This window comes from Equus caballus, chromosome 18 (assembly GCF_041296265.1).
Source record: "Equus caballus isolate H_3958 breed thoroughbred chromosome 18, TB-T2T, whole genome shotgun sequence".
Classification (NCBI taxonomy): domain Eukaryota; kingdom Metazoa; phylum Chordata; class Mammalia; order Perissodactyla; family Equidae; genus Equus; species Equus caballus.
In genome coordinates this window covers 81,870,286-81,884,884 of record NC_091701.1, presented here as the reverse complement: position 1 = coordinate 81,884,884, position 14,599 = coordinate 81,870,286, and the positions used below count along the sequence as shown (strand labels likewise).

Here is a 14,599-nt window from a genome sequence, read left to right as displayed (position 1 = left end):
TGAGGAAGTGCCACCATATCACGAGACCAGAGGAGGAAAGCTGTAGATTTGAGGTTGCACTGATGGGTTTCACACTAGGATTTTGACAACAGCAAGTAGTAAGCATTGATGTTAAGTAATCATGATACTTAAGAATTCCTGAAGGAAATTGTGAAAATATAGTGTGGAATTCATTCCCTGAAAATTTGGGGCGGAATGCCCTGAGTCTTGTCATCCCAAATTGCCCACAGATGAACTAGGTTGGTGGTTTTCATTCTGTGCCATGAAATGCCTCAGATGCCTCCATAAGAGGTTAGGGGTAAGGTTCTGATTCTCCTTCCTTTTCTCTCCTCAACTATTTTCATCTGTTTTATTTTTGTTTATGTGTGTATTTATGTGTGTTTGATGGCTTCTGCTTCTCAGCATCCATTCCTCCTTTCTAATAGCACCCCAATTTCCCTTTGGAGAATTACTTCCTCCATGTTGTATGCAGCCTCAGGATGTCCTGCCCACCAGCCACAGAGGCTACTGGCTCCTTTCAACAGAAGCTCTCACCACCCAGCTACAGCCAAGCGTGTGACCCAAGCTCCATCAGACTCCCTCTCCTTAGATTTGACCCTTAGACCAGTGACTACAAGGGCAAAAGAAATGGTCAGGGTTCATTCAATGCCACGTTTGTTCCTGCCACCTCGTCTATTCCCAGCCTTGTGCCTTCATCCTCCCTTCAATCATACAAAAGCACTAATATCTTTCCAGTATGTTCCATTATGCTTTAGTCAGCTCATTAGTTTCTGTTGCCTACAACCAAGTAACCCTAAGTGGATAAAGTTTCATGAAGATTTGTTTTTGTTTGTTTTTCGTGGAGTTCCGCTGCTAAAATGTGAGAGTTTGGACCAGATGATTTGAGTTGCTGCTCCTGGTCCTGTGTGTTTAAGCTTAAAAAACCTTAGAAGAAAATGCTTATTGCAGGTCTGGTGATTGACTCAATGCAAACGTTACCACCAACAGGAACCACGAAGAAACGTAGGTCAGTAATATACTCGTGTAAAAGATGTCTCAATATTTTTCCCACCAATCTTCCTGTGCTGGCCTGTGAAATTTAACTCTTTCTAACATCCAAACAGTCGAAAGCTGTAGGCCTGCACGTTCTGAAACTGTGTGATCGAGGGCTCCCTCATGAGCCTCACCCTATACTTCTCTCTTGATGGAGGAGAAAGAACACCATCCTATACACTTGCCAAATTTGAATGAGGTGCTTTTTAGGTTTGCACCATTTCTGTACAATGGAGACACCATTTTGGGTGAATAATTTGTGTAATCCTGGCACCACCTCCTCAGTCTTCCTGGCTGATATTTACGAGTTTAAATATGGCTAATGATGCAACGTTCCTGCCAGATGGTCAATAGGAACTACATGGATTCAGATATTTGAGCATCAGACAAATCCTCGATTCCTGTGATTGAGACTCAAACAAAGCCATTTGTGGAAAATAATTTAATTCTGAGGACTCAAACATTATAAGAAGTAAACAGAAGTGACCAGCACAGATCAGTGAAACGAGAATGAGCTTAGCGTGGACCACGCATCCTTCTCACCAGGTTGGGGATTGGTGTCCATCAGGGCGGGCCTGCCTTCGGGCTCTTTCTGAGAGTTCTGTCTGGGACACCTGTGATCACGGAGGTTGCACAGTTAGCACACATTTCCTCTGTGCTCCGCCCAGTTTGTTTATAGGACTTTGGCCTCATCGTAAATGTTTAGAGGTTTTCCTCATCGTTTTCATCACCTCCGTGGGCTCCACCCATTCCCCTTGTTGAGTGTCTTTTGCGGTGGTCTGAACATTCTGCCTTGTACTCCCAAAGGAGTCTTCATCTTTCTCCTGCTCTCTGCTGCGTCCCGCCCTGAGTGTCGGCCTCTTTGTCGTCCTCTGGGCCTCTCTCTCCCTGTCTCCTTCACTTGATTATTGACAGCGCGCCTTGAACCGCCACCATGCATGCTGAACCCCGAGTTCTGCACGCTGTGAATTTTTTCTCACGCTGCAGAACAGGCACTTCTTCCTACCTGCCCAGGAAACAGCCTGGTTTCTGCGAGGACGGACTGGCCTCTTGGAAGAACCTCACCCCAGCACTCAGAACTAAACTTTATCTGTGAATTTTTGTTTGTTTTCTCTCTTTTAAAGCATCACTTGGCTGTCGCAAAGGCAGGCGTATTCCAAGTGCTGTAGAAACACCACTTCTGTGCATTTATTGTCTACTCTTTGCAGGCTCCACGTGAGGATTGCTCTTAGAATTAAGAAAGGGGGTGGGATGAAGAGAGAGTTTCATGGGAGAAAGGACTTGCAGACAATACAGAACAGAGTTCCATGGGGAGAGGGTTAAGGAAGATAGAAAGCAACTAGTTTTCTCCAAAAGTTGGAGGGAAACCACATACAGACTCTAAAAAGATAGAGGCCAGCCTCTCTTTCTTTAAGCATCATTTTCCTCTGCAGATTTCACAGCCAATACACCTGGCTGACCTCTCTGCTCCCTCATTCATGTCGAGGTCTCCGGCAAAGTCCAAGGAGATATAAACAACAACAACAGAAAATACAAATAAGAGCCCTAGAAGTAGACATGCAGCCCCGAAGCTCTGAAAGCATCTAGTAAATTAGGGGCATTGCTGAAGATCACTGCAGCCTCCTGCCCTGATCTTACCAGGCTCGTGCACTCTTGTAAACGTGAGCCGTGCCTCAGCACAGCGTCCTTCAGGTGAAAGATGGCTGCCTCCCCCTCTTGTGGCTCTGTCCCCAGGTCTGTCCTGAGATGTCATTATCAGCTCGTGGGAATGACAGTGTCCGCTTGCCTCATGGTACCACGGTCAGTGGGAAAGCATTTCCCACCCGAGGGTCACACACAGTCCGAGGGCAGTGTTGCCTGTCACCCCCACGCCTCCATTCCCCTTGTGGTCTGGAACCGGTGGCCGGCCATGGGAACGGCCCCGCCTCTCAGGGGACAGACTGATTTGCTGTGCTCTTCACCCAGAACAAGGGGACCTTTCATTTATAAAGCCAAGATGTCTTATTTCCCCCTGAATGAAAATCATGAAATATTTCTTGTAAACCTGGAAATTAAAATGCAGACAATACCTGTCCTTAATTTCCTTGTGCTGATTTTCAGAGGTGAACCCAGGAACAGTGTAAATATGTATCAGGGTACCTCAGGCCTGAAGGTACCGAAACTCCACTGACAGCAATGCCAAGTGTGGCTGTCTGGCTTCTCTCAGGGCCCCCTCCCGTTTCCTCCCACGCTGCGTCTCACTTCCGTCTCCTTACCCTGTTTACAGTGACTTTGAGACTGGTAAGAAGCATTTTGAGGTGACACTTGAGCAGCCGTGTGGTCTGGAATGCATTATAACGTTGTGTCTCAATTACAATATCCTTTGGTTGGTGCGGAAGGCAGGCACAGCCGGGATCCAGCCTTAGAGTGCACTGCCACCTCCTGGAAACCCTCTCCACGTGAGGCCTGCCGTCCTCGCTCCTCCAGTGCCACCGACGGGAAAACAAGGCCTTGGCTGCGGCCTTCTATCTTTAGAACCAAAGATCTGGGCGCACAGAGCCATCTTCTCCTGCCCCTTCCAATTGGAACACACCAATTCCCGAAGGAAACTCAAAGGTGTTGTATTGTCATCTTAATTAAAAACAAGTAACTAGGTTGGGGAGACCACTGGCGCCGAGTCTGTGATCATTACCTCCTCCTTCTGCTCCCAGGGCTGCTAACAGACTCTGCTTCCTGTAAGTGACTGCCTGGCACCAGTGCGATCCCGCCCTGGGGCTCTGGGGAAGAAGCGGCAGCCTTAGCTACACCGCTAAGGTCAGGACCGAGGACGGGGCAGAAGCCACCTCATCAGGCGGAGCATCCAAAGGAGACACTCCTTTGGCCCATTCACTCCGTGGCAATTGTTCCTCGCGATTCCACCCCACGGGCATATCGGGATAACTAATGAGATATTTTCAAAATGCACCCAGGACATGGGAAAACAGTCTTGGGTTTCTGTTTAAACTCACAGCATATGAAGGCCAGCACACACGGCTGTGTCTTAGCGGCACAGCGGGTTTTCCAAAACATGGCTTTACTGATCACAGCTGGTGAGTGGTCAGGTTTTGGTTAGAAGAACAAGATGCATTTAGGAGGATATCAGCCTCACCATCATGAACAAGAATGGGGTAACGGATTTCCTTTGAAATAACAAACGATTATCTGCATAAAAACAAATAAGAAAATATTCTCATTAACTGATTAATTGATTTCAGTTAATTAACTGAAGCTTAAATTCAACTACGCCCCTCTGAATCAGCAGTTCTTATCTTTTGGAAGACCTTTGAAAAATCTGAAAATTTATATATTCTTTCCCCAGAAAAACGCATACACATCCTGTGTGTGATTTACTCAAGTTTGTGGCGCTTCATCCCCACAGTGGCCGGAGCCAAACTGACCTTAGCAGCGCTCAGTTACAATGCCTCTGGCGGTGACACTTCTTTGCAAGCCTGGGTTTATGTTCTGCGCCTCCTGGTAATTTCAGGGGGAAGTGGGTGCCACAGAAATGTTTGCAGATGAACTCACCGCTGGGGTGGCACCTACCAGATGGGGCCAGGGGTATTGCCCCTTCTCGTCCATTCCCCGGCCTCATGTTGGAAGCAGGGTTAAATGTTCATCCTTTGAGAATCCTGAACTTGCAGAGGCACATGTCCGAGAAGCTCTGATGACACCTTGCTTCAGCCTGGCTCCAGGAAAACAACACCGAATCAAGGCTTCTGCCACGGCACCTGGTTGGACTGTCCTTCGTCTGTACCCCGGAGAGAAACCCAAATGAAAGTGATGGCAAACACAGCCCTCCCCGTGGCAGGAGGAGCAGACGGCACCTCTCCTAGGTCCCAGTGGGAGCCCCACAAACCTCTCAGGGACCTCTCGTGTCCGAAACCAGGGGTCAATCTCAGGGCACAGGAAGGGGATGAATGCTAAGAACTACATTAAATTAGCGGTTAAACACAGACTTACAGGATTTATTCCGGGGATTCAGGCTTCTAACCAAAGGCTGTGTCTTTATCATCAGTTCCTGGAAGTGTCTTCTTTCCTAATCTGTTGGCAGAGACTGGCTGGTCACATGGGTAGTTTTGATTTGAACTTCCAAGAAAGTTTTCACCTTCCAGCTTCTCCTCTGACTGGGCCACTTCAGCAGGTCCCTGGGAACTCGTTCTTGTTTCTGTCTCTGAAAGTGATGGAAATGGCAGAGTCTCATATTTATATAGTACTTTTCACTTTTTTGGTATTTTACTGGTTTAAACCTCATTTCTTTCCACTTAGTGGGTGGAAAACTGAAGCACATGTAGATGATGCTAATGAACATCAACTCCTGGCACACAGCAGTGACAACAGTGGACAAATGCTGATGGTTCTTGTGTGTTGGGCACTTGTTTGGCATCTCTTACGCATTGTTTTCTTTACTCTCCCCAAAGTCCCTATAAAAATTACAATTATCATCCTTCTTTTTAAGTTAATTTAGAAAAAGTTCAGAAATTGACAGAAGATTCAGTCAGCTATTGCTGCAATCATGCTGTGAAACCAACAACCGCAGTTCTCAGGGGAGTACAACAGAAAGCACCCATTCAAGTCATGCATTTCTGGCTTTGCAGGAGGTTGGCAGTGTCAAGCAGGATTCGGCTGGGGAAGTTCTGTTTCGTGTGTCTTCCATCCTTCTTGGACCAGCGGGCTAGCTGGGGCATGTTCTTCCCATGGTGCTGGTAGAGTTGAAAGCAGAAAAATGGAAACACATGAGACCTCTTGAATCTTAGGCTCAGAACTAACATGGAGACACTTCTACTTATATGAAACCAGCTAAAGCAAGTAACATGGGTAACCCCAAAGTCAAGGAATGGGAGAGTACCCCAGCCAGAGATGAAACCATGGCAAAAGTGGGTCTAGGGTGGGGTAAAGAACTGGACCCAAACCAGCTAAGGGGCAGAGTTGGGATTTGGACCAAGGCTGCATAGATTAAGACCCAAGTTCTAAACTACTATGTAACTTCATCAGAACTTAAGGGCCACTGTTGTTATTTTAAGAACGCAACTTGTCCCTGCATAGACTGGGTGGATTAATGTAGACAAACAAACGAGAGTAGGAGAGGAAAGTTATTAATAAGAAGAAATGATGGAAGAATAAGAAATGGGACCAGGAAGGAAGTTGTGACCATAGCAATAAGTCACAATTCCCCAATGCTCACTATTTACAGAATACTCTCTCATCGTTTCCATCACCACTTCAGAGCAAATGAACAGAATGTCCCATTTTGTCTTCTGAGTATCCATGTTGACATGTGCAAATGTTTTGAGACTCAAAGTCACTTTTCAGTAGTAAGTTGGGGGGTGTATCCCATCGAAGGAGCCTGCCCAAACTTACATAAGCCAGTGACACTGTGCTCTCCTGGAAAGGGGGCAGGAGCCCGAGACATCAATGTCTGACCTCAAGAGGAGCAGCAAGAGAGCAAGCCAAGGTCCAGGAACCAGATGAAGACAAAGAGAAGGGATGGTGCCTTAAAATAACCTTTGAGGACTAATGGGATTGGGATAAATAAAGGCAGCGGACAGAGAGCAGATGAGTGAACACACAGGAAACCTTTGCCTGCCGGGGGCAGACGACCTATTCCCTGTAACTTTGGACCCAACTCAGAGTGAGATTGCTGGGGTCCACTGCAGATAATCTCACGTGAGAGCAACCCATGTCAAGACCAGGCATCCAAATGCTCCAGCAATAAGCCAGTGAAGACTGAGAGGAGGTCATTGCAAGAAGAGGTGACTGGCCCCTCTGACATCCAGAACCCTCCCACAGGGTTTATGACCTTCCCCCTTCCCTCTCTTTTGGGAGCGATCTCTTTGGACAACCTCAGACAACGGTCCTACTCTCCTTCTCCCTATTCTAACCTGAAGTAATATTTAAGGAACTACTGACAACCGCTCTTTGCTCTTCACTAGACGCGTGTGTGCCTCGTGACTGTGACACACAGAACGGTCTTACAGATGGAGAGAGGAAGAGAGCCCAGATTGCCCATGGAGGAAGAGACGTGACTCTGGGGCCAGCCAAGGAAAAAGGCAGTGAGAGGAAGAGGCACATTAGAAGGTTCCTTACAAGAGAAAGAAGACAAGCCCCCTCTTCCTGGTGACATCAGTGAGGCTTGGCTCTCAGAGCAAGTGCAGAGGCCCAGCAGGCAGCCAAGATATGGGGGACCCCTGGGTGCATTTTGGGAAGAGTCACTCATCTGTACACTGCCTCCCTCCTCCAGCCCAGCCTTCTATGGCAATTGTTTTTCTTGAGGGGCAAATGCCTCTTCAGTGATGTCACTGTGAGACATCAACCCAGGATGACAGAATGCTGAGAAACCAGGAGCTAGAGGAAGGGATATTGGGAATATTTTGTCATCGACAATCACGTCAGTCATACCCCAGGCTTTTCAGCATGGGGAGGATGGTTAGCAGCTCAACAGACTCAAGGATGCTTTACTTCTTATGGTGACTCTGTAGTAAGAGTTCCCTTCCTGTATCTCGGAACTTCCGTGAGAGCTGGGGCTGGGGTGGTAGGAATACTAGGAGGTGTCTTAACTCCTTCCATTTATTGGATACCTCCTTTCTGGTTGGTAGAGGTGGTCTGGCGTGGACAAGTGACTTTGTCCTGGAAAACCAACATTGTTCAAAGTGCTTTACAAACATTACCGTATTTGATCTTCCCCAAAATTGTATGAGGTAGGTCCCCCCTATTATTCCCATTTTATCAATGAGGCAGTTGAAACACACACAAGTTCAGTAACTTGCTCCAGACATCCAGCCGTGAAGTGATTGAGCTAAGCTATAAACCTGGGCAACAAGGCTTCAAAATTTTGCTATTAACACTGCCCTGAGGTGTCTCTCCATGAAATCTGGGAACAGTCCATGGAAAGGGCGACCTGAGGAATTTGTGAAGGGCCCAGAGACGCCATGGCTACAACTGAGCAGACACTGTGAGTGGAACGGACTCTGGCTTGGCGTGGCTTTGGGGGACCCAGAACCTAACTTTGGATGGATGCCCAGCACACAGATCAAAAAATAAATTGTTTGACTTCTTCTTGAGAATATGCTACTCTGAATCTTCTGGGAGGAATTCTGAGGCTTGTGCAAGGCCTGGCACTTTCTGGGATAGTGGTCAGCTGTTGCTGTCTGACTGACCAGGGTCCATTCACTCTTCTTTTAGTACAAACAGCCCGATTTTATTTCCTGTCCCCATCTGCATGGTTCGGAGGAGCTAGTCTTGTAGTGGGCACGTGATCTAGGCCTTGACATCAGCATATTCCAACTTCTTGACCCAAAGAGGCTCATTCAGACCCTGCTTGGGAATTTAATTGGAATTAGTGGAAAAGAGAAGAGTTTTCTCTCTCCCGGGCTTCAGAGAGGCTCAGAGACAGGCCTGGAGCTGCTGGGGCCACATTGCCTCCAGGTAAGAAGAGGCTGCATTAGTAAAACCAACAGAGAAAAAGCGGATGGAAAGTCACTAACCCTGAGTACATCTTTGGAATGCATGGGTCCTTCGGTTCCTGAACTCCCCCTATACCTTTCCATTACATAAACCAATAAATTACCTTTTTTTTTTTTTTGGTTTAAAGCCAGATTGTTTTGGGTTCCAGTCCCTCGTATGCGAAGAATTCTGCCTAAGACATCCGTGGATCCTCGGAAGAAGGTGCTCCCCTTCATCCAAGGCTAAGAATTCCTTTCCTTCAGAGCAGGGTCCTGGCATCTCCTCCTGTTGTCAGGGGTAGCAGCCGACATCAGACACTCAACTTTTTAAGGAACGAAGAGCGGAGACAAGCAGATGTTCCTTGACTGGGATGTAGTTCCAGCCTCTTCTTCCCGCCTCTGGGAGGGCTTGCTCAGGGGCACCCCCACCCCGGCTCCCCTGCGAGCCCCTGACTCAGCCCTGTCCCCCCACCCCATCACCGCCCCATCCCGCCTCTGGAAGACTGTGAGAAAATTCTTGATTACGGAAGCATAGTGAATGGAAAACCCTCGGCTGTGATCGGGATCTCCAGTTAAAGGATATGTCTTGCTTAGAGCACGACTAAATCCAGCAAAGACTGTGTCCCAGTTCTGCTCAAGCTTTCCCACGAGCCAGGAGACCTTCCCAGTGCCCGTGCACCTGCCAGGAGCTGAGTTCACGGCTCTCCTGGTCTCAGAATCTTCCCACTCCTTGCCTGGCCTCCGTGTGAGGACGATGCTTCTGTGAAGTGTGGGTTACTTGTCTGCATTTGGAACCTGACTCAAAGATCCTGGAGGGAAGAGGCTTCTGTATTTTCACCTTTTACTCCCTTTTACCCCCAAAATAAATCCAGGTGCCGCTGCCCACCTTTCAGTGGCTTTGCCCTGATATGAGCCGAGTGCCGTGGTTCAGTCTCCCAGTGCCTTTCCTGGGCCAGCAGCATCAGCATCGCCTGGAACCTGAGAGGAATGCAGATTCTCGGGCCCCTTGCTGAATCAGGAACTGCGATGGAGCCCAGCAATCCATGCTTGACAAGCCTTCCAGATGATTCTGAGGTGCAATAATGTTGGAGAACCACTGCCTCGCCCCTCGCTACTCACTGTGTAGGAGTCCGAGTGCCAACCGCGTCAGCTGCACCGGGCAGCTTGGTAAACAAGCAACATTTCATGCTCTGCCACAGACCTGTGGTGTGGGCCAAGAATCCATGTTTTAACCCGCTTTCCAGGAAGCTGTGTGCTGTCAACCAGAGCGTCCTCAATTTTCAAGAGCATCAAATTACCGAGGGATCTTGTGAAACCCAAGCTCCAAGGCCCGAGAATCTGAATGTTCAGCAAGCTCCCAGGTGGGACTGATGCTACAGTGGACCTCCGTGAGGAGTCAGGCCTAGAGGGAGCCTGGAAAGTGCTCAGGGCTGCGGGGAGATGGGCAGGCAGAGCAACTCTGTTTTTATCTGATTTATATGCCATGCTTCAAGGAAAAATTTTATCTAAAGAATTCTGCTGCAAACTAATCTTTTAAGCAGCTGTGTTACAGAAAATAGTCATCTTTAAAGGGACAGACTTGCAAACCCAATTATAAAACAAATGTCATAGGGTAAATTAGCCTACGTACAGGAGGCTGGTGGGTATTACATTTTTTTAACTTTTTTAAAGCTTTTACCAAATGTCCGTGTTGAATGAAATTTTGAAACCTGAGATTGAAATGAAGCTTGCTTGTGACCACAGACCTGATTTAAAGTCGGAAAACGGACCCCGAGTTTCTGCTGACAGTTCAGCAGGACGCTACATCTCCTGCTTCCTGTCTGAAGCTCACGGGTGCCTCAGTTTCCCTGCTTCCCTCTGGCTCCCGGCATCTGTAAGTCGGTTTTCAGCGCTGGTCTGCCGTACCTCTCCAGGAAGGGAGGAAAGCAAGCTGCCCTAAGACAAGTTCTTGTGGTCTTATGGTGCCATCATTTTTCTAACCAGCCACACACACTAATTTCAACCCTCCTTTTTCCACGTCTCCACATGCAAGCAGACCCCACAGTGAATCTTTTTGAACACCTCTGATTTCTGCCCCTTTGTTTCCATTTTTATTGCCACCAACTCATCTTGGTCAGTTTGTATATGCACAGTGTCATATTTTCTGAACTGTTTGCCTCCAACTTCTCGTCTCCAACTGTCTCACTCTAATTCATCCTTCCAGATGAATCTTCACACAGCATGTGTTTATTTACGCTCCTTGTGCGAAAACCTTGGTCCTCTGGGCAGCCTATGGGCATAAAGTATAAAGTCCTGTCTGGCGCTCAGGACCCTCGACCACCGGATCCCAGCTGGACTTGCCCTCCCCGCGGGATCCTCCGGCCTGTCAACTGGGGTGTTCGTTGTTGTTGTTCAAACCCGTGAATACACATTATTCTGCCTCCTGTGTGTTTCTGCGGTTACTTTTGCACCATCTATGTAAAGATAAAAGACACGGTTCACCTTTGATTTGCACCAATGTGTTGGAGCTCACTTGTGTTAAGTGCATTTTGAAAAACGAACAAATCCTCAGAAAAACATAAGGGCTCAGTGGGAAGGGAGCACACCGGTAGGAGAGGAGTTAATATACTCACCCTCAAGCTCTCTGAAGCTTTATGATTATTATTACTATTTAAATGAATGACTCCTTAAAAATAAATAAGATTTCTTTATTTGGGTAGCTAAGGACAGACCATGCAGTCTGGATTACAGCAGACTGGGAAACTGTTATAAGGGGCTATTATTTTCCCATAAAGTCTTACCATAATACCGAATACTTCAAAATTTACAAGTCCGTAAACACTAGTCTTTTTTTTACTGTGTCTTCAATAGAGACCAAACTGGAAATGCATACATTTTCCTGAAGTAAAAATCTTATTTGGAACAAGATTCCTGTGTTCTAGAATAACATCTTCAAAATAAGAATTTTTCTGTCCAGACGACATTCATGATGCCCAGGCATATTCTGAATATTAAATAATGGGAATACTTTTATTAAAGTTCATTTTAGGAAATTAAGAATGTGCTACGTTTTAGTAATAATTTCCCAGGGCGTTGTCTTGTGTGGGATTCCCCAGAGGCAGACTCAGCGGTGAGGATTCACGTACAGGTGGTTTCTTCAGGAGGTGCTCCCCGGAGAAGGTGGTGAGGGCTGAGGACAGCAGGGCAGGGAAGGGAGGAGGCCCAGCATGGGCACAGCCTCTGAGAAGGTTCTTGGGCGGGTAACTTCCTCCCGACCCCCAGGACCCCTGGAACAGGAATCACGCTTTGGAGTCTTCCCAACCACTGCACGGAGACTGGCCTTTCCTTCTCCTGGACCCGTTCGCCAGCATCCGGGCAGGGGCGGGGGTGTCTGGCGGCCAGTGTAACTCCCACACACTCAGGCAAAGTGCAGGCAGAGCCCAACCGTGGTCGTCGGAAAAAAGAGTCACATGTGTGAGCTGTTGGTGGCGAAGACACATCAAGGATGGGAGAAGGGGCCTGAAGGGGTCTGCTGAGGCACTGGCTGTGGCCACTGGACAGTATGTCCAACATCCTGGAACCAGAAAATTCCTATCCCTATAAATATTTGATCGCTTGGTCACTATTAAGAACAGCATGACCATAGGCTGGCTACCTACCTTCTCTCTGTCTCAGCTCCTCCATTGAATGAATGAAAGTAGCTAACTTGGGATTCTTACGAGTATTACCCAAGTAATACGCATAAAGTGTTTCAACCACTGCATATAGTAACAGAAATTAATAATTATTGATTTTAATTTTTTAAATTCCTTTGTATTTAGTATTGCAATTTATATACTTGGCCAGTGGGCTTCTCTCAGTGCCAGAATAAATTTGTGACAGATTCAAATTATACGCAGAAGATAAGAATAATACTGGGAGATATGAATAATATATTTTCAGTAACGTATCAGGAGATTGCTGAACGGCGTCAGAAAGGAAGGAGGACAGGAGCTTGGTCATCCATAGTGGAAACAAAAATATAACTCATTTTGACACTGATGTCAAAAAAATAGAGCTAGAAGCTTGGATACCACCTTAATTTATCATTTATCACCATTTTAAACTCTAAATTCACCTATGCTCAAGAAGATCTGGCTCCTTTGTAGGAATAGTTATGGAACAAAGGCATCAGTGAAGTTTGGTGGAAGGAAAGAAATAGGAGCAGGAAAAGCAGTGTGTTCAAATTTCCTGAAAATAAAAGGAAAGGCATCGTGGAGACACTCTCATTAGCACTGGGACAGTATTAAGTTGAACTGTGCAAAATGGCTAATACTAGGACTTCTCCGACCCGTGAGAACAGCAGTTTCATATGATTCAACCTAATTCATAGAGCCTGTCGGGGGAGAGCCCTCTGGTGGCTTCTCTTCTCCTACCTGACTTGCTGGCCATGCCAAGGAGGTGGGGCCCTGACCACTCTTGACCTGGCCACTTCTCAGAGTGGTGTCTGCAGCAAACAAGCAACTTGAGCACTGAGGCAAGGTCTCCTTCCAGGATGAAGATGAGGCTTGCTCCGTGCTGCTGTGAAAGCAGTGAACCCTCACAGGGGGGTTTCTCTCTTGTCACACAACTCACCACATTTGCAGGGGTCCCTGGGCTCTGCATCACCCCTTGGAACTTGGGAGCAAGGGGAACCGATGTAAACATGCGGATGCTCATGCGGCTTACTGTGCAGTGAGTAACAACGTCCCGTCTCTGACTCAGGCGTCTCGTGTCTTCTGACATCCACGGAGCAGCAACGAGCTAACTCCTTGGCTTTAAGGTAGGGTCAAATCCGATCCCAGACCCAGCGAAGCCACAGTACAGGGCACTCTCAAGATTGCATTAGTTGTACCAGTTGTGAAGTTTTCCCTATTACCATTTAAGACCAGGAAGTCGAAAGCGTCCTAGAGAAAGATCAGGGTGGTCCCCACGTTCCTGTCCTTGCTCTCAGGATCCTTTCACAGGAAGTAAAACACTTTCAGGAGAAATGAAAAGCGTGTCGTAGCTCTCCGACCCCCACACCCTCAGAGCCATGTGAAGCCCCCCAGGAAAGCCAAGCTTGTGTCCTAGGCTCTTAGAAGAATCCGTGTGGGAGGGTTCAGGCCAGCTGAGAGCTTGCGTTTCCATCTGTTCCCTCCAACTTTCCTCGGCCGTGGGCTCAATCTTTAGACACGAGTTCAGCTTTGTAGACCAGAGCTCCTCTCATTCTCAGAGGTCCAAATGGTTAAACGACAGCGTCAGAAACTAAACTACAGGCTAGATTAAAGCTCAAACTGAGCCTTGAGGCGCAGCTCCCCTGCTTTCTTCTTGATCACGGCATCGGTGGCCACGCCAGTCTTCCCCCACCCGAGGCTGGCTGTGGATGAAACCCAACCATTTTTTCCAGACAATGCCACAATTGTGGAGTCCGAGTTTCCATGTAAATAGCTGTTCTCTGACTCATTAAGCCCCATCGCCCCTGACGTTTTCCTTTCTGACCCTTATCAGCCACACACTGGCAAAACAGGAAGAAATAAGGAGGACAAAGAAAGACAACGAAAGTGTTACAACCCAGAAGTGTATGGTGACTGTGACCAAAAGGGAAGTCGGGAATGGGTGACTGAACACCCAAGGGTGCCCTGTCACCTGGTCACAGCTACAGCATTTGTTTGAAGCCTGACAAGTGCTGAGCACTGTTTCAGGGTGTCGCATAGAGATCCACCAGAAACGGCAGTCACAGACGCTGCCTTAAGAGCACCTACAGTTTAACAGACAAGACGCACAGCTAAATGCCTGGATCCCGTAAACACGCAATCCGCCCTTGCTTACCTCTCTGCTCACTCTTTCTCGCATAGCATCTGTCACAAGTGCAACATTTAGTTTATTTATTTGTGTTCTTGATTACTGTGGCCTGCTCAGGCTGAGATTTGCCTGGTATGCAACAGCGTGCCCATTCCAATTATTTATGGCTACCAACCCCACTCTCACCCACTGGAAGAGACATTCCAAGAGGACAAGGACCAAGTCTACCTTATTCCCCATCGTAACTCCAGAGCCTGGCAAAATGTACCTAGTAGATTCTTAAAAAATATTTTTGAATAAATAAACAAAATATGAAATAAAAAAATAAA

The 14,599-nt window shown here is 47.4% G+C and overlaps 1 long non-coding RNA gene across 1 annotated transcript; it reads right to left on the bottom strand.

The window, feature by feature from the left end:
• Positions 1-1,459: 1,459 nt before the first annotated feature.
• On the bottom strand, positions 1,460-13,831 carry LOC138918823 (uncharacterized). Its single transcript, XR_011428629.1, has 3 exons — positions 12,884-13,831; positions 5,011-5,221; positions 1,460-4,798 (listed from the first exon to the last, which is right to left on the bottom strand). It is a non-coding gene; the product is annotated as an uncharacterized lncRNA (long non-coding RNA).
• Positions 13,832-14,599: the final 768 nt, after the last annotated feature.